Below are 21,582 nucleotides of genomic sequence, written 5' to 3'. Positions count from 1 at the left end.
TTTTAAAAAATGCCTCTATAGTATAAAAGCAGTCCATCACCGTTTCCTTCAAAAATCAAAAGGAAATAGCCGTTGATATATATGATTCAAATCGAATGAGCAGAGGAATCGTCGCATTCCGATGCTATCCAAATTATCCAATAATTACATAATGAAATATCCAATTTCACATATAATCTATGCATAGATCAATTTATGAATATATATATATATATATATATATATATATATATATATATATATATATGTATATATAACATTGGTTCTTATGTTTTTTTGTTACTGATGATTTAGTTTAGTATTTTATAACAATATGATATCAAAGTAAAATAAAAAAAAAAGATGGTAAGTTTTCACAAAATTGAATTGTTTTTCTTATGAATTTATTGTTAATTGATTTTATTTGGGAATAAGAATCCCAACTACTCGAAGTATACTTGTGATTGATAATTTTCCACTATACGTTAATAGGGGTTTATTGCATTTATCCTTAAGCAACGCTTTAAGATATTTAATTCATCATTAATATCAAAAAATGATCTTTTATATCCAATCTACCATTTAGTAAATATGATCATTTATAACCAATTTATCATTGCCACATTCAGTTTTTTTTTTTTTTTTTAATCATGATCTTATTTTCTAAACAATGTTTTGGAAATAAATTCTATTCTACCAAATGTATTGCGTTATAAATAATGCTAGGGGAGGGGCTTTTTTTTTTCCCCTCCAGGAGTATGACATATTTTGGGAAAGGAGAATAACATTTTCCTCGTAATTTGCCTGTTGCGTAAGCCCTACAGTATAGTTAAGGTAACTAATACACTATGAGTAGAATTACTATTTTTCTTTTATTTAACACAGAAATTTTGTCTAAGAGAATGACAGCAAAAATGCTACATATCCATTTTTGAACTTCAAAGTTTTTGTACGAACAGCAGACAAATCATATTAACTTAATACTCATGGAATCTAACAAAATAGTGATAATAAAATGTTGTAGCACAGCAAATCAAAAATTCCTTTTTTTTTAATCTATAATAACTGAACTCATTCCTAAGACAGGAGAATGACATGAAACATGGGGATACCTTGATTATTTAAATAATTAAATTTATTTAAAGGATCTAATTTTACACCTTTAAGACACGTCAAAAGAGTGACTTTCTGTTTATTCAAAAAATTTTGTTGGAAAGAATAATTGAGTTATTGTTTTAATAAGAATGGAATAACATCGGAATAGTTATTTCTAACTATTAAAAAAAAAAAAAGAAAAATCTAGGTCAAACAATCCTTTTGTTAGGCTCCTGGGACATAATATTGTTAGGATTTTGAAGAATCACCAAAACACCTATGCTACGGTCAATGACAATTGATTTTATATTAACAATAAACTGTTATTATGAAGAATGAAAAAATTTCAGCGGTTATTATTTATAATAACCGGTTATTATAAATCTACCTGTTATTACTACTGAATTCCTCACATATCAACCGTTCTGTAACATGTATAATTAACTGCACATTATACACGCATTTGAAAGGAGACAATTTTCCTGAAAACTGCGAAACAAGTATAGGAATTAAAAGAAAATATTTTATCCACCATGTTTATTAATGTGTTTTTAGCCGTAAATTGAGATGCAGATAAATCCTTCCTTCATATTATTGTCTCAAAAATCATTCATTAGATAGGTCACACACAATTTTGAATTCAATAAATATTATAACAATTATTTACATAAATTTATGACCTAGTAATTGTAGCAAATTTGTACATTGAAAACATAGGCATTAGCAAAGAGAATAACTAATATTAAATTTAAAATTAAAACAAAACCCCGACCCCGAAAACCATACCTCATCTAAAGATGAATTTCGTGGGCCAGAATACAAATAAAATTTAAATATAGTTTAGATTTTCTACACAAAAAGGAGTGATAATCACAACTACTAAGTTTTGCTAGTCGCAAACGCAGAATCAAAGGAAAAAACTTGACATTATTGATATAAGCATTTAAATTCCTGTCAATAAGTATCTTTAATTATGAAACGATACTATGCTACTATGTTGCGTTATAATTAGAATTGATAGATAATTTTTAAAATTACTTAAAATTAGAGATGTGCCGATTAATCGGCAGTAATTGATAATCGATCACATTGTCGGTTACTCAAAATTGGCAAGAAAATATTTGATTAAAATTACTTTAAGCATGTTTAGAACAAAAAACTATGTTGAATGAATTTATAAACAATAAATGAATTTATTTTTTTTTTAATTGTTTGAAAAGAAAAGTATAGGTGTTTCTGAGATGAGATTATATGCATGACTCCCTTGTTTCTCTTGGCCCCCCACCCTTTCAAAGATTTGAGGGAATGATCCCATTCGAAAACACAAAAAAAAAAAAAAAAAAAAAAAAACAGTTATTCTATTGATACACATAAGTACAGCGTACATTTTACAATTTCTTTTAAAAGTTACAACTTTTTCATTCAACAAAAATGTTATTGTTTAATGTATTTTGATTTCTTAAAACATGCTTTAAATTTAATTTTTACTGGGTAGGACAATTGCAGCCCCTGGCTTTGGGAAATAAATTTACGTATATGCTTCTATGTAGGAGTGACTTTGGTTGTTTTTTAACATAATATGCATCGAGTTTATAACATTTGCCCCCTCTCCCCCTAGAATAATTTCAAATGATGTACCAGGCTTTAAGATTGCCTTATTTTCACTAAGAATAAAAGTTCTGAATTAAGTAGCTACTACTACGAATAATAATAATAATAAAAGCTGCTGAACTAAGTTTTTTCTGACCATAGGCATAATATTTGAATTTTCATGTCTGGTTAACAGAATGCAATTTTATTAACAATAATGAGAAAATTGGCTTTCAGAATTTGAATAAATTTTCAAACATTATTTTTTTTAAAAAAGCATGAAAATAGAGTAAAATAAATCATCAGTCATAGAAATAAACACGCTATTCATTTATTCTGAAAAGTCAAAATTATGAATTTAAAAAAAGAAACCTTGTTGATGGAGAAATTATAGCATTAAAAATCATTACCATTATAATCAACTAGAAGCGGATTAATTTGTAATCGGTTGATTATCTTCTGCGATTAATCCTTAATCGGCCAATTGCTTATCGCTGCATCCTAGTTAGAAATCCACTACTATATAAAAAATTTAAAAAAAAAAAACAAAAAAAACGGGATTTTATTTCTTTGTGTGTTTCTCAGGTTCTCTTTCTGAAAACTGTGTTGCAGTTGCTTTTGACTTTCTTCATTATTTACTTTATTTTTGCTTCTCTTTTGAAGGGAGGCAAGAGTAAAATGGTAAAGAAGGGGAAAAAAAAGAATAATTTTATTCATGTGCTTCCTATCTTTAAAAAATTACTCAAAATAATAATAATAATAATAATAAAAGCCATAAACAGAAAGGAAAAAAGGCAAAGAATAAAAGAATCAATAACAAAAATACTGAGAAGTTTTTCAAAAAGAAATTTAGAAGCTGTTAAGGAAAAATATCCTGTCCCTTTGATTTCATACCAAAGACACGAGCCCGGGTGCCCAGGGCCGGATTTAGGGGAGAGCAGGAGGGGCTACTGCCCCGGGGCCTCCACAACAAAGGGGGCCAACAGTAAAATTTGTACAAAATATCCTAGTTAAAAAAATAAATAGCAGTTACTTCAGGATGTATTTACTATTAAAATGCTGATTGAAAATATCGGAGATATACATATATATATCAAAATATTCGGATATGTATCAAAGTATCGGATATTTTCGAACCCTGATTAGGGACCTCCACTCCTTCGTTGCCCCGGGGCCTCCACACTTCCAAATCCGGCTCTGCGGGTGCCCTTGCGATAAATAGGGCCTGTATAAATGCAGTAGGTTTCTTAAAGCCCAGGGTGGTAGGGGAATTGCTCCTCCTGATTCCCAGCTGTGCCAATAATTTAGCGTTTTTTTTTTTTTTTTCCCAGGCGCGGATCCACGGGAGGGGAACTGGGGGAACATTCCCCCTCCAAAATCCCAAGTGTACCTAAAAATTCTCAAAAGAGAGTACGGGAAAATAATTCCGTTTTTCAAAACTTGAACTATAAGAAAGGCGCCAGAAAAAGTAAGGAGAGAATTTCAAAAGCGGATCTAAAGAGGAGAACTGGGGAATGTTCCCCTCTTCCCTGCATAAAAATAAATAAATAAATAAAGACAAACCTGTTTAAACTGTTTTTTGCATTTATTTGGTGAAGGATTGATCATTATATTTAAAGCTACTGCAATTCAGTGGCGCTATTAGAGGTGGAGGCTGGAGGGGGGGGGGGGGACACAGGGCGACAGGATCCGTGATCCCCCAGAAGGCTGAGTAGAATGTTTTTGTAAAACATTTCCTATAATTGAAGAGAAAAATAGAACGTACCTTGGAAACAGTCGCCTTTTTTAGTCGGTCTAAAAATAAGAAAGTCTTCATAATGTCGGAAGTCCGCTTCCTCCGCCAATACTTTTAAAGCGCGTCTCAAATCTTGTTTTCAGGACTTCAATTTTGAAAATTTTAAAGGGGAGAACTACCTAACACCTCGCATTTGACTCGACCCACGCGTCGAGAATCGTTTAAAATTGCTTTTTTGGAGCTTCAATTTTGAAAAATTGCCAAACCTCTGACGTTACCAAATATGGTCTACAGTCAATTTTTTAAGATGTCGATAACGAAAAATTTCCGGACAAGGGTCCGAATGCTCCTGTAGAAATTCTGAACATTAAAAAATTAAGGTTTTGAAAAATTTAACGGGGAAAGCGTTTAAATCCTTTATCACCGAATATGCTCAAAAACTTCGTTTTCTAGGACTCCAATTACAGAACATTTTTTGGGAAAAGCCCCAGAACCGTACTGCTCGAAGTATTGTCAAAGTTAGTCTGTAACTGCGTTTTTGAAAATTCAATTTCAGAAAATTTAGCGGAGGGATTTTCGATTTAAATCTATTTTACAAAAAAACGGAGGCAGCCCCCCAAAAAATCCCATCTCTGACCCTACCGTCAATAAATATCACCTATAATTGCGTTTTTAAAACTTTAATTTCCGCAGGCGGCCCCCGAACCTTTCTTTTTCGTAACATCACCAGAGGCCGTCTAAAACTTTGTCCTTAAGACTAAAATTTCAACATTTTTTTTCAACAACCGCCCTATCAGATGGTGAAAATTTTAAAAGTGCACCCTCTATAAAACTTTTGTGGTTGAACCACTGGTGCAAATATTATTTCCTTTAAGCACATACAAATAGAAAAATGAACAAACATTTTAAACTAATTATTTAAGAATTGTACTTTTAGAATTTGTAATGAATACATTTTTTTCATAAGAGGCATTAAGAAGCAGTAGATACGTTGTAAAACTCAATTTTTAATGAGTGATTTCATATAACTCCCCCACCCCCATAAACATACTTGCTAGAAAAGTTCCCCTCCCAAATCCATAGTCTGGATCCGCCCCTGCCCACACATGACACACGTATATTCCTAACCACATAACATTTTTAAACTGGTCATTGATGTAAACTTGCTAGATGAAGAAAATGGTAGCATTTTTAACTTTTGGTTTAGGTAGTCGTAAATTAATAGACATGTATATTATACTCACTTACGGGGGGTAGTTTTTAAGCTCAGAATACCTTTCTGGATTCGAATCTAAAAATAGATGAAACTATTTGTGTGTTTGTTAACCAATGGTTCGAAGAGATCGAAAGGAAATAATATCAATCATTTCGAATGCAATACTCACTTTAAATAAAAATTCGTATACTAGACGTTGTATGAGATAAAGATTTCTCGCATCAATTTGTTTTTTTAATTTTTTTGTTTAAGTTGTAAATTAGTTACCATAGATGGCAGCACAAAGAACGACTACCTATATCTACGTACTCATAACGGAATGCGTGCAGTCTCATGCATGTCTGGTGAAATTTCATTGCAATTTTCAATATTTAAAATTTTTTATATTGGTCCATTTTACAGGAGTGCCTACCTGAGGGGGGGGGGGGTCATGGGGCAGACTGCGGCATTGACATTTTAGGGGGGGTGTTCTGAAGAGTATTTTTCTCTTTTTTCGGGAAGGGAGGCTCTCGCTCTGCGGGGGTCTTTGTAGTGTTTGGGGGGTTGAAGGGGGAGGGGCACACCGGCATCTATATATATAATTCTCTTACGTGCCGGCAAATGAAGGGGTGAATTTCTAAACCTCTGTTGGCAACACTTCGCCGATAAATCATGTAAACAAACTTCTACGTTGTTTTGAAATCTTGAATCACAGAATACTCAACGAACTTTTTTTTTTTTTGAGATGAGTTTGAGTCGGGCTGTGGCCCATTTCAACCTTAATCAGCAAAGAAAAGCTCAAAGAAGGCAGGAAACCGTTCTTGAATCCAATTTAAGACGAGCCATTTCCAGAGTTGTATTCTCTGATTCGCTGCCGATAAATTTTAGCGGCTGGGGAATTTTCAGTCAGCAGTTCCTTCAACAGATCAGGTGCGTCACACAATGCCGGTAACCGCACCTTTCCGTCATGGCAACATTTAGTATATTTATTTGCAGTATTACGCTCTTTCTGCCAATAAAGAGCACCACAAAATTCGCATTCTTCGCACATTGCTCCACAATCATGTTCATCGGCAATGTTGTTTTGAACGCGTAGGCGCTTTGAGCGTCGTCTATTCTCTGCTTCAGTACGACAGTTCAGTTCAAAATGAATAACCGAGAAAGAATTTACTTTATTCTTTTTATTCTCAGCTGAAAGGTTTCGCCAAATTTGTTTAGGGTTATAGTAGTTTTAGTATTGTGCAAGCAAAGTAGCCTTGGCGAGTTTTCGCGTTTTTAGTTAAACCATTTTTTGTTCGTGACGTGGCAAGGATTCAGAATAACAACAAGAAGGACAAACGTTTGAGAAAATATGTTTGGTGCTCTCTGAGCCTGTTTTTAGTCATGGCCAGCTCTATGTGGCATTATCAAGAACAAGATCTTTTGAAGCAGTGTCAGTTGTGGCTCCCAAACGGGACATTTTTAATTGTGTATATGAGGAAGTTTTCTCAGATTAGAATATATAAGAGTGTAAATATGTAAATATATATAAGAGTGTAAATAATGTAAATACATCCCTCGGGGGAGCCTGTAACCCCTAGAGGGCGCGTCCCCAGGTGGCGGATAGGGGAATGCCTTCATTGGTTTTCCAATGGGTGGTAGAAGGGAAATAAAATACCTTCCGCGGACCAACAGGTAGAAGTGCAATCTCTCCAAAGCAATGACAGACACTTTTGTATCTATAATGGTAAAGTTGTGCACATTGCCAAGGCAGTCATCTTACATACAGCAAAGTTAAACTGTCGAAAATCTGGCTAAAGCAGACAAATTAACATTATGAACGTAATTTTCATATTGGTTAAATGGATGGTGACCTAAATGCAATTACCAACTTTAATTTTTACGGAAAATTTTAGCTAGGCTAATGTATTGGCATACAGCGAGCGAGCGAAGCGAGCATGGATCGCGAAGCGATCCACAGGGAACTGCGTAAGCAGTTCCGGGGGTTGGCGAGCGATAGCGAGCAGGGGGCGATAGCCCCCTAGTTTTATGCTAAACCAACAAGGTAAATTACAGTTCTGCATACTGTTGTAAAATTCGAAACAGAAAACACAACATATTCAAGTTAACAGTGGTAAATAGAGGAATAACATGAACTTCAAATTTAAAAAAAAGATTCAAAAAATTTGAAATTCCCAGAAGTGATTATGAAATTGGCTGAAATATTTTCCAAAAACCTGTTACGACCAGTTTAGACGAGCAAAAATTCTTTTGAATTTTGAAATCCACATAAAAAGAGCCAAAAAAGACTAACATTAAAATAAGTGAAATGAATAAAAGAAGTAAAAAGCAATTCGTAAAAAAAAAATCAAGCAGTTTAGAAACAGGCAATGATCAAGACACTATTAAAAAGAATTGCCATCACTATCAACAAATACCAAGGTTAAGCGTACAACTCTTCGTTAGTAGGCTCTAATTCCTTAAATTTCACCAGTCGAATGCGCATGCGCATGGAATAAAGTTGCCAAACCAGTTCTCGCCAAACTAAATACTTTATGTTAACCTTGACGGAATATTCAAGGCCGTATCCAGAAATTTTTTTCGGGAGGGGCCCAGATTAGTACATTGCCCTAACACACAAACACATATAGTATATATAGACACACCAAACGCATACAAATGTTAACATAGAAGACTTTTTGTCTCAATTTTTAATGATGCCACTGTTTAGACTGTTGTTATTTTAATTTCTTATTCACCTTGTAGTGGTAAGGATAACAGGAGAGTGTCCCTTTAAGTCGGATGTAGAACATCCATAATTTCAGGGGGTCCGGTGGTCTTCCCCCGAGAAATTTTTGAAAAAAAAAAAAAAATCTGTATTTTAAGGCCTTACATTAGGTAATTGACACTACAAAAATATGAAAAAAAAATATGCAAACAAAGTCTTTTAAAAGTTATACATTCTTTTGCAAATCAGTCAAACAAAATAAAAATTGCTTGCTCAACAAATCGTGGAACTTAATGGACAGAGAGGAAAAACGACAGAGGAGAAAAGAGAAGCACCCCACCATCTGTTCATATCGGCTTTTAGTGAAGTTTGTTTTTGATCACTCCTCCTACCCCCATTTTTTTTTTTTTTTTCATAAATGCCCTACAGTATGAACATTGTACAAAACAGTTTAAAAGAAATGGTGTAGACATTCAGAAAATAAGAACGGAAGAGTAATATTCTGGCCATTTGGACAATTCATACTTTATTTTCTTGATAAGATCCAAAATTGAAGAACTTTTCAAGGAATTTTAAAAACTTAAATAATTTTCAAAGATTCTCGAACAGTTGAAATTATTTGAAGCTCTTTATTTACACTTTTCAGCAGTTGACTGCAAAGTCTTACAAAATGATTATAACTTTGTAGGACACACCCGTTTTAAGTTAAAAATAAATGCAGCGAAATATTTCTCGAAACAAACTTTTTTTCAGTCACAAGTAGTGCAGAAAATGAAAGAGAGTGGACTGTTATTTTTTTCTCATACTTAAGGTATTAACAGTATGCAGTAGAAGCAAGAAAAAAAACACAAGCAATAACAAAAAACTTCCATGATACTGAATTCCGCATTAAATAAATGCAAGACAAGAAACATATCAGTCACAAAAATGATCTTGAAAATTATGCTACAAAAACGCGCGAATCGTGATTTTTGCATTTTTTACTCAGGATGTATCGAGGAGCTGAATTTGGCACATCTTGGTAACAAGATACTCGCCTAATCGGAAACTAGGGGCCCAGCCTTTGGGGAGTCCCCGGCTCGAAATCAGTACAGTGTAAGTTTTATAAGAGTTTTAGGGGGAGGTGGGCAGGGTCGTTCACAGAGGGGAGAAGGGACACCTGTTGGCACGGGCCCGAGCTTAAATGGGGCCCAATATTTTTTAACCTAGGGTTGAAAATATGGGTAAACAATATGGAGGGGGCCCAAAAAAAGCATTTGTGACAGCCCCAAAATTTCTGTGCACGCCCCTGGAGGAGGAAGTGCACAGAAGTCAGTTTGGTAGACTTGAAGAGTCTACCGAACTGACAAAGGGCCTGCCTTGACCCTGGACTGCCCTGAATTGAATTGGGAAAGAGAGCAGGAAGTCCTAATTAAAGGTCTAAATTTCAAGTGTGCCTTGCAGCTAATGAGAACTAGAACTCCTTTTTCTGTATTTCTTCAAAATATTATAAATTTTGAATAGTAGCAAAATTAAGAATAAAAAAAAAATTGTTATTTTCCTTTTCTGACATTAGGAATTTAAAAAAAAAAGAAAAAAAAACCTTCTTTTGTTTTACGGTACAAAACATTTCGGGTTTCGGGGGGGGGGGGGGCCGGGCCCGTTAGGCCCCCTCCCTCTGGATACGGCCTTGGGAACAGTGGCGTAGCTAGACCCGACTTTCGGGGGGGGTTACTTCTTTTATATATATCTATATATATATATATATATATATATATATATATATATATATATATATATTATATATATATATATATATATATATATATATATATATATATATATATATATATATATATATATATATATATATATATATTATATATATATATATATATATAATATATATATATATATATATATATATATATATATATATATATATATATATTATATATATTATATATATATATATATATATTATATATGTGTGTGTGTGTGTAATCGCTTGGAATTTTTTCCTTTCTCTTCTCTCTTCTTTTTCTCTTTTTTTTTGAGACTAACTTTTCGGGGGGGGTTTTGTCCCCAAAACCCCCCCCCTTAGCTACGCCCCTGCTTGGGAATATTTGCTACATGTTGTGGTGTTTTCTTATGAAATGAATGCAGCATGTTTTTCTCTTAAGTAAAAGGCAATTATTATTATTTTATTATTATCAAATATTTTCAGTAATTATCTTCCAATTGAAATTATATGCTATGCATGAAAATGTATTTTTGTTGTTTGAAATAATGGATCATTTGCTTGGCGTAAAATTGTTTTACTACTTAAATAGCTACTTATTCTGATTAAAGTTCATGTGCATGATGTTCCTGTTTTTAATTAATACATTCCTACATGATGTGCAATTTTATTTTATTGTTTGAATTTTTTGTGATGTCCTACTATGTGGAGAAAGCATTGATTTTATTTTCATAGTCGAAGTTTAAGGTCTGATTTTATTTAGTGCAAAATATGTTTTGTAAAAAAACGGTTCAATAGTACTGTTTTTTACTTTGGGTTCGCTGGATTTAAAGCACCTACATTCAGATTAACAAAGCATCAATTTCTTAAACCTTATGTAGTTTTTAAAATGCTGACAGTTTTATTAATGATCTCCAAGCGTATTTCACGCATTGAAAGCCGAAAATATGAAATTGATGCTTTTGCATTCGGACATGCTTGAAAAAAAAAAAAAAAAAAAAAAAAAAAAAAAAAAAAAAAAAAAAAAAAAAAAACGTACTTATCTGATTCTGTTTTTAGAGATTAACAGAAAATTCAAACTCAAGGTTTTAATTTTGTTTCGAATAAAGAAATGTAAGCAATTGTTGAAACTTATTATTTTATTTGAGTATATATCTATTCATGAATGTGAACAGTTGCATTGAAGTATATTAATTTCAATTTTTGTAAAAAATGAAGTATATTTGGTATTCATTTTTTACGTTCCCCCTCAATTTAGGTACATTGTGTACCTATTATCTCCATCAGCTTATGTACTGCTAATGACTACTTTTGAGCCCAATATAATCTGAAAAAAAAAAAAAAGAATCACGTAAGACAGAAATATGCAAAGCAAATAAGATGCATGTGTTGGAATTGTGATGAGCCCTTTCTTCAATACATAGAATAAGGAAGCATCTATGCACCACGTGTTTTGCCTGGTGTAATTATTGTTAATGGGGTTAAAAATCTACATGTGTATTTTAACTATTTCCTCAAAATTATTTAATGCGTATGTTGCTTACTTATTTAATTTGTTTATTTTTTTCCTCAAGATTTTTGAAGTAGAGTAATGTGACATGTTTTGTCGATAGATATTGGTTTTATAAATTTTAGTTTGTTTTGCTTCGTGCTATTTATTAAGGTTGTGTGTCTAGATTAGTGCTGTAAGTTTAAAGGTATTGATCTTAATTCATACTATATAAGTACATGTCTTTCTCAAGTTTGATACCATTAGTGCAATATTTCAAATTTATATATTGTAGTATCCAGATACAATGGAAAATGTAATGGAAAATTGTATCATGGAAAATGGGAGACAAAAAAATTAGAGTTTTCAATGCATTACAGTCATTATATTTATTTTAAGTTAAAAATGTCAAACATTCTAAAATGTTAAAAATCAAAATGGCACACATTTTTTCTTCCCTTACCATTTTCAATCATACTTAGATAATATAGAGGCGCAGATATGTTTGCTGTAGGTATGTATAGTTGGATAATCAATAATATCAATGTTAAACATTGGTTATCTTCAAAGTTTGCAGAAAAATTGATGAAAACACTTACACCAATAGACAGTGAAGGTGAAAGGAGTTACCTTACTAAAAATTGTATCTACTCAATTTTTATATTGCTTGCATACTTGCAGATAATGTTGACTCATGTAATACTTCATGTTTTTACTTTATTCTTTGGTCCCATCATTTTGAATTTTTCCAGGAAGGGGGCAAAGGGTATATACTCGATGTAAGTAATACCAAAAATCAGAAAAAAAAACATGCTTACTTAATAAAAATTCCCTTAACTTTCCAAACCTGGGGGTTGCAATTGATGCCCCCTGTTCCCACAAAATAAGTCTTGCTATACTTCCACCTCATCCTTCAAAAGTTTGTTTTATGGAATTGATCTATAGTATAGTGTACTGTTTCGTAGATTTCACTCCTCTAAAAAATGCCAAGGAGAAATTTTATGCCTTGAAAAAACTCTAGCAATATCTCTAGTGGTAGCAAAGCAAAATACTTGAATTACAGTTGACTATTCCAAATGAATCATTTAAATTAAAGTTCGACTTAAAAAATTTTCCATTTACACTTTATAAGCACAAATTTTATTTTACAAAAATCTTTCCTCCTAAATTTTTGAACAGTATTTATGCTTCAGTGCTAAAAGTTTTAAAAATATTTTACCAGTGTCTAAAACCTTATTTTCTCTTATCCGTTTTGCCATTGCTTCGAGATAATCTTCAAACTGAGTTTTCCCTACTACGTTATCCAACAAGTCCTTACCTTTTAGCATGACGCCTCGAGATTGTTGTGCAGCACGGGAGAAGTAGCTAGTACTTTTCATGTCCCATGGCATTGATAAAGCCCAAGTCATCTGGATAGTGCAGTTAATCTACATGGTATGACTAAACCTCAACTACTAGTTGAGAATTTTAGCCCTGATGCAAATGTTATTGTAATCTGCATCGTGGTTTTAATTTTACTAATGATATTTTGAAGAAGTATAGATATGTAAGACATTTTTGCTGTAACAAAATTTTAATTTTGCTTTGTTCTATTTTATGAAAAAAAGAAAAAAGGCAAGATGATACTTAAAGAAAATTATGATAAAGGTTAAGCTTTTTATAATGTACCATTTGTGTGTGTGTACTGTTGAGGAAACAAATTGCCACCATTCCAACTCTCCTGCTTTAGTGTTTACTATCTATGCCCTTCCAACTAGATAAATTTACCCTTCCTTTTACGGAATAAAAATGTTTCTGAACTTAGACTTCCAAACCTGTTTAGTTTTGCTTTCCTTTCATATAGAGATGCACCGAATATTTGGTTGGTATTGGTTTGGTTTTGCTGAATACTTCAATGCTCTGCAACCAAATAGTAAACAAATTTAAGAGTTCTATAATTTGTAAACAAACACATTTTTTTATACATTAAATGTAACTTACAATATAGTACCACAGTACAAACTTAATTCAAATTGTTACTTATGAATTTTATCACATTCAAAGAGATTTTAGTGTGAGAGAATGCACTCAGATGACTTAAAATTTATAATTGTTGCTTTTCAATTTTTCTTTAAGCTTACATTACATTAGCTTTACTATTATAAATTAATTTAAATATGACACAGTAACCTGAAAAAAAGTCAATTTTAAGTAGTAATAAATTTATGAATCCAATTTATTACTACATAACTTTAATTGCTAATTTTTTATATAAATATGCAGCTAAAAAAAGGGGGTAGGTCACTTGGATATTAAATTTCGCAGTACTTTACTTTCTAAACTATTACACCTTATGAAAAATTAAATCTAGTTTAAAAACTTGAAATTAATCATTGAAAAAACTTATTTGAAATGATTAATTAAAATTAATCATTGTAATCAAAGTTTAAAACTCCTTTGCACTTAAAACTATCTGAGAATGCTTGAATTTCTTTTCTCAATTTTAATGATGATGCAATTTATCAGTTACCAAAGAGATTAACGTAGCAGATAACCATTGTTCTTTTATTTTTGTTGCATTTTAAGTTTTCCTCTTGAATCAATTACAAGATTAAAAAAATAGGTTTCAAATAATGTTATGAATAATCTTTAAAAATAACAATGGCATAAATCAGTGTTTAATTTTTTTTAATTGTCTTTGAAAGATCATTTGCTTAAAATGTAAATTATGGATTAATTATGCTATGATTTATGTTTTTCTAACGTTAAAATGGTCAATTGTGTAGGTGTTTTCAACTCGTTCCAAGATACAAAACTTCCTTCTGTTTTTTTTTTTTTTTTCTGCTTTTCCATTTTATGAGGTTAGCAAGTCTGAAATTGCATTAAAACATAGTTTGCTTTGTATTTTATCTTTGCGTTTAACTTATACTCTCATAATACACCTTATTTACACCAATTAAAATATTTAAAATGGGGCCTTTGGGCCTGCTATATTCTGGGAAGGAAAAAGGCGTAAATTGCATATATGTGTTGAGTTAATATTTTTCATCACATTTTTTTTTACAAAACAAAGTGAACATTTTTAATTCTAATATGTTCCATTTCTGATGTCATTAGTGTAAGATACCAAATTTATTTAGTGTACTTGCAAATAGTTGATTTAAAATATAATTTTCTAGTGCACCCAATTTAAACTAAAGTGTATTGATAAATTTATGCTTTTTCAATAGCTTTCAAAGAAGTTCCTGCTAAATTTTCGAAGCTCTCTATTTTTACGAGTATTTTAACAGTGCTTAAATTTTTATTTGCTCTTTAATGATTGTTACCATTCTACTTTCAGAGTCTCCAAATTAAGAAATCCTACATAGGACAAGTGACGCATTCTTCCAATGAGCCAGGAATCGAGTCCAAGTCATCTGGGTGAAACACAGAGGCCTTAGACGCTGGGCCACGTTGGACTAAATGTTGACTACTAGTTAAATTATAGCCCTGGTGCAGATGTTATTGAAAAGTGCATCATGATTTTAATTTTACTGATGTCATTTTGAAGGCAGAAGTAAAGATATAAAAGAAGTCTAGCTGCATCAAGTTTTTAATGTTATTAGGACTATTTTAAGGAAGAATATAGGTTTATGAAAAAAAAATAAGCTTTTGTATAAAGAAATTATGGCTCTTCATAATTAACTATGTATTTACTGATGCAGGAACTAATTGCAATAAAATATATATTACCTGGTACTCAATCTTATTTGTAATTTAGCTTATCCCCTTATTGTTTATATCAGTTGATGTATTACAAATGCTTACCTTTTTGCTTACTATATTTTGAAAAAAAAAAAGGCCACTAATTACTACATGCGCTGGCTTTATGAAGAGCTCTTAGCTCCAATGCATGAAATGAGAAGATGTGTGCACTTTACATGTTTTGTCTGTTATGATTTTTCTTATTTATTACTTTATTTCACTGCTTTAAAATTCTTGACTATATGTATTAATCATGTAGTTACTTCTTATTCTTAAATGTTTAAAACAGTGTTAAAATAAGTCTTATTTTGTATGCATATATACTTACTCAATCTTCATTTACACATCCTCTGAACATTTAACATTATAGGGACTTTAAAAGAGGGTCTTTGTGTTAAAAAGTAATGTGAATTCAACAAATTTATAAGTGTAAAAATTTGCTATCGCATGTTGTGGCATAACCTTTTCAGTGCTAAAAGGTGTGAGCTTGTAAATATAAAAATTTCTGGCAAGATTTTTTTTTCGTGCTTTAAAAAGTTAGACAAAATCTAGTCAGATGTTTTCAATCAGCTCACGTCTTTTTGCATTGAAAAATAGGTACCTTGTATCTCCAAATGTGTTTCTTTTTTTTTTTCTGATTTGCATTTACTTAAATTTACATTTTACAATTTTAGCAATATGGTCTGTGTTGTAAAGTCTAGAACTCTAGTAAATATTCATCTTTTGTTTACTTGTTTAAAAAATACAGCTAATTTAACTAATTATTTTTCCATTAAAAATGTTATCGAACTATTTAAATACTTGTTCATTTCTTACATGAAACATGATGTTATGCTATAAAAATATTTTTTTTTCCATTTGAACAACGTAATTTTTCTTGCTGTTTCTTAAAACAAGTTATATAAGTTGTGTGTGTGTAAATATCATGCACAAATGCTTCCTAAATATTCTTATAACCTTCCCAGGTATTGTAAATTGTGTTTCATGTAGATGCTCTTGGTTTACTTTTGTGTATTGCTTTCTCAGTAATTTTGTGTGAAGAGATGTTTAATATTATTTTAGTTTAGAATGCTATGGTTTCAGCAAGCCTAACCTAGCAGCATCATAATGCTGTGATTATTATCTGCATTGCCTTCACAATGCTGCCAGGTTATGTTTGTCCAAACTATAGACAGATTGTATTGTATGTTTGTAGCAATCCATTCCCAAACATTACTACCAAAGATAGTCTCAATTAGCTTATTTAGAGAGGCCCCTAATCCCACCCCCTCAGTTTGAAATTGACTTCAGTTTCAAAAAACAGTTCGTGAGGACACACTGAACCCCCGCTCGCTCTTTGTCCCATTGTAATCAAACAATGCCTAAAATACGATTTTGGGACTTCAATTTCTAAAAGCTCTAGAGGAGGACTGCCTGGTTTATGTAACTTTTTACGGCGCTAGGGCATATACCCATCAATCGTCGAAGTGAAGTGGACAAAAGTCTATAGTTGTGTTTTTTAGATATTAATATCGAAAAATATCCGAAAGATCCGCCGAAGCTTCCCAGGTTTGTTAACTTTACCAAAGATAGCATAAAATTGCGCTTTCAGAAATATCCGCTTGGGAGCTCCAAAACCCTTCCTTCCCGAAAATAGCCCATATAATGGATTTTAGTTCCGAAAAATATTTCGGTTCCGAACATTTTCACGTTACCCCTATCGTTTTTAAATATAGCCAAAAATGGGTTTTTGAAACAATAGTGCCGAGAAACACCAGGAGGAAGGCCGCCAGATCCCCTACCGTAAGCAAAGACGGCCTAAATTTGCGTTTTAAACTTCAATTTCGAAAACTTTCAATGGGAGACGATTGAATCTCCCTCCCTCTAGCAACGTCAACAAAGATAATCCAAAACTGCTTGTTTAAAACTTCAGTTTCGGAAAATTTTCGGGAAGAGCGCCGATTTTTCCTAAGCTACGGTCACAAAAAAAAGCTTCGAATTGATTTCAATTTTGAAAAAAATTTAGGAGAGAACTCCAACATTACTTTTCCCCTGAAGTCTCGAAAAAGTTCCTAAGATAGCGATATTTGACGTCAATTTCGAAAATTTCTCCATGCACCTTGAATATACCCAACTCTTTTCTCCTTGCAACCAAACACATCCAAAGATTACTAAAACTATTTTTCATACGGCAATTTCGATAATTTTCTGGGAGCAATCCCCCCTCCCCTGATTTCCCCTTCTCCGTCCTTTCACTGATGTCCCCGAAGACAGACTATAAAATGTGTTTTACGACTAGTAAATTTTGGTATCTATTACTTTCTTCAACGATGTAAATTGTACCTAAGAAGTTTCTTACTAGAAAATTTTTCTTCATTTTTATAACTTCAACCTTTTTTTTTTTTTAATTAGAACTTGATACAGAAATTTGAAGAAATATTTATATGGACATCAAATATTAGTCAAAATATGCAAATTACTCTTGAAGGGCGGCACATTAGGTCTTTGCACACTGGCGGCCGACACCCTAGGATTGGCCCTGTTAGAAAATGAGGTGAATCAATTTGTTTAAAATCTCATTAAAACGAAACGAAACATGTTGTTCACCATAATGTTTTGAAATAAAAAATAACTGCACAGGGGCGGACACAGAAATAATTTTTGGAAGGGGCCCAAGAAATTTAAAAACGCCCCCCCCCCCTTTTTTTTAAATGTTTCATAACAAAGTTTTCATAAAGGTTTTTTTTTTTTTTCCCCAGGATTCCATGATCCCTTAAGGCCAATTAATTTACTTTCAAGTAGGTACATAAATGTTATGCACTTTTCTACTTTGAATGTGGACGCAACGCAAACAGGACCTGACTACTGCACACGCCTACAAGGCCTGGGCCTGGGGCCTCATCTTCCATAGGGGCCCCTAATTTTTTAAAGAACTCTGCGTAGCATTACAACTAAATAATAAACAATGTGAAAAATACATGTATTTTTGAAAAAACAATAAAGTTTTGACCTGTGTTGAAAAAAAACTTCCTTAAAGAGGACTTTTTATTCATGCTGCCAGTAACGAATTTACTTTCTCATAAATATGAGAAGCCTCAAAGGGGATTATTAAATGCACATGATAAATGATTTACTCATAGATAAATGATAGACAAAGAGACCCCAAAAGAACATTCCGACAGGCCCTATACCTGTAACTCCACCAGTGCAGATTCTTCAGAGGGCATCCAAGTTAACGTGGGCCTAGGGCCTCACTTTTAGTTAGTCGGGCCTTGAACGCAAAATATCTTTAACATTTCAAAACAATTAAATACTAAACCCTATATAATACCACCGAGATGCTGTTAAATGAGCGGTTTTAATTAGGAACATTTTCGTAATGATTATACCACGAGGATAAGGTTATTAAATAAACCTTATAAATGAATTTATATTTTAACTATAGAATATTATGTAAGTAAGAACAATCATATCTTCATAACATGTTGAAGAATTCAAAAACTACTTCTTTGAAAATTTCAAAGCAGTTGCTGATTTATTTTTAAAAATTTTAATACTCTGTGCCATTTCCATTAATATTATGGTTTTGCCAATATTTCTGTGAACTATTTATTTCATTTTGAATTTTTTATAAGCTGAAACAAAATCTATTATTTCACAAATAGCTTCCTGGATCGAAATGATTTTTCTAGGCACGTCTCCATACACTGTTTAAAAAATGTTACTTACTGATTCTATCAAAGAATAATTGACGAATCGCGATAAAACATTCCTTTGAATTCGAAACCAGTGAGTTAAATGTCTTCTGCCGCTCAGGTCTTTGACACTAGTATTACCAAACCAAACAAAAATGCGTTCATTCAAATAAGACGTGTCCTTTGTGTTATTTTTAAACAACTGTAAAACATTTCTTTATATTTTTGAAGAAGTCCATTTTAAAAACTGAAATTAAGGGCGGGGCGGGCCCCCTGTCCCCCCTCCCTCCCCTAAAATCCGCTACTGTAACTGCATATTTTTTTAGAAATATTTTTTTTTAACCGAGCAAGGTCGGGGTATGCCAATTCTCAAGCAGTCATGGCAGTACCAGTCCTACTTCTTGGTCAAACTTTTAGAGCAATGAGCCAGTTTGTTTCTGTGGAGCCAACTTCTTTGTTTTAGCAGCTGTTGTATGTAATTTTATCTTTATCATCGTCACGTGAAAACATATTTTAAACTAACTAATAAGCTAAACTTAATTATTGAAAATCATTGTATGAGCTGTTGTTACATATGGCTTTATTTAGGGAGATATTAATCCGTGTAAAAGGCAGTCAAGAACAGGAAAAATAACTACAATAAACAATTGAACACACAACAAAAGCAATAATTTAAAATCAAAGATAAATCTATTTTATAGAGGATTTCACAGTAGTAGCAGATTCAAAGAGAAAGTCATTTCAGGAATCCATGACAGATCGCGCAGACCAATCAAGCATTCCGAGTAATTTTAGTTCTTGATCAGTTGGGGGAACATTGTATGAACTTTCAACTAAATTTATGACTTAATTTTTTTAACCAAATTAAATTAAGAATTCTTTATTTTTGAAAAGTAGTTCTAGGGTAGAGGACGGAGCACTTGTGAACACAACATGCAGGAGCACATGTGAACGGTTCCCATATCCTCTCTGTAATATAAATATTAGTGTACGGTTATGATAAGTGTTAAAAATGGGTGTAAAGATTTATAAGTATTATTTTTCTATAATCAGTCAGTACATTTATAATTATTATTACATTATTATTACTTAATTATTTATTTATTTTATAATCCTTTATTTTTTTTAAATCATTTTGTTACTAAATAGTGGGCTAACAATTTAGTGTTACATAATAATTACAAGGAAAAAGATACAAAATATTTTCCTTCAACTAAAAACTAAAGTTTAAAACAATTTTAAAATTTGTTATCATATTCTGTATGAAGATTAAGCGAATTATATAACAAGAATAAACTATACATAATAAGATATTCTTCGTATTGTTTAGTCTTTTAAGCTTTTTTCTTGTCAAACCAGTGATTAGACATTAGAGCATACTACGAAACTTTAAAATTGGACTGTGAGCAGAGTTACATAGTTCGAAAAAAATATTTTTTTATTGACAGTCACTGACAATTTAAACTGACACAGAAAAGGTTACAAACCCTCCAACGTAATTGGTAGGGTAGACCGGGGCACGTTTACGCGGATTTTTTTCAATGAATTTTCTAAATTTTATGTTTTAACTTGGGAAATTTTAGGCATTGCGGTTTTATAAAGCATTTAATGGAGTCAAAATTGGTAAATTCAGTTGTTGCTCAGTTTGTGTTTTTAACAGCTAAAAAAAATTATTTTTGAGCCAAGTCGGTTGCGTTAACGCATATTTATTTTGACATCTAACGTGGTACTTTTAGCGTTTTGAACATAATGTCTTACAATCTTTGGAAAAAAGCAAATTTATTACAGACTGAATAGTGTATAAAGTAAAAGCTGAACGGGCATGAATACAGCACTACATGATTGTAAGTCATAAGATAAGAATTTGTAACTCAATTAAAAACTACATGATGATTTTCATAACTAAATAGCTTGAAAATACTAAAATGTTTTGAGACAGTTCGGAGCGAAAAAAGCGTCAAGGCACGTTTAGAAGTAAAGCATTGGTTTCCTAGAAGCGAACACGCTTAGCGTCGGCGTTGCTCCTCGCCGAGGCGAAAACTTGATTCTTCTGCTCATGCGCGCCGGAGCCAATTCGGCGTCCTGAGTGGTCACGCCGGAATCCACTTGACTTTGATTTCAGCGTTACGTCGATGAGCGACGTCGAAGATCGGCGATTCGCTCCTAGGAAACCAAGGCTTAAGACACAGTAAAAACGTGCGTAAAGGTGCTCCAGGCGTCCATGCGTAAACTTGCCCTGTCGTTAAGGTTGGATTTATTTTTAACGTTCAAAAATTTTTAATTACATTTCAGTTCATACAAATGCAATTCTCAAAAAAGGATAAAATTCTGCTATTTTTTATATGTTTGTTCTTTCTTAAGTAAGTATTATTTATTCACAATAAGCTTCAAAACGTTCAACTCAAAATTTACTCGACTTGGTAAAAAACAGATTATTCTTTCTGCATGCTAGACCGAAGCTCGACTGATGCTCAAAAACTTGTGAGGATATTTGCTAGGGAGCAGCATCAGAGTATGTTATGACTGTTGGCTAGGGCTGGGCGATATCAGAATTTTAATACCGCGATATATCGCTCACAAAATATCGATATTTTCGATATATCGATATATTTAGGTCGTTAAATTCAACATTTTATGGGGGAGGGGGGCTGAAAAACCTATTTTTTAAGTATCTG

The sequence above is a fragment of the Uloborus diversus genome, chromosome 3, assembly GCF_026930045.1.
Source record: "Uloborus diversus isolate 005 chromosome 3, Udiv.v.3.1, whole genome shotgun sequence".
Lineage (NCBI taxonomy): Eukaryota > Metazoa > Arthropoda > Arachnida > Araneae > Uloboridae > Uloborus > Uloborus diversus.
This window is presented reverse-complemented; position numbering follows the sequence as displayed.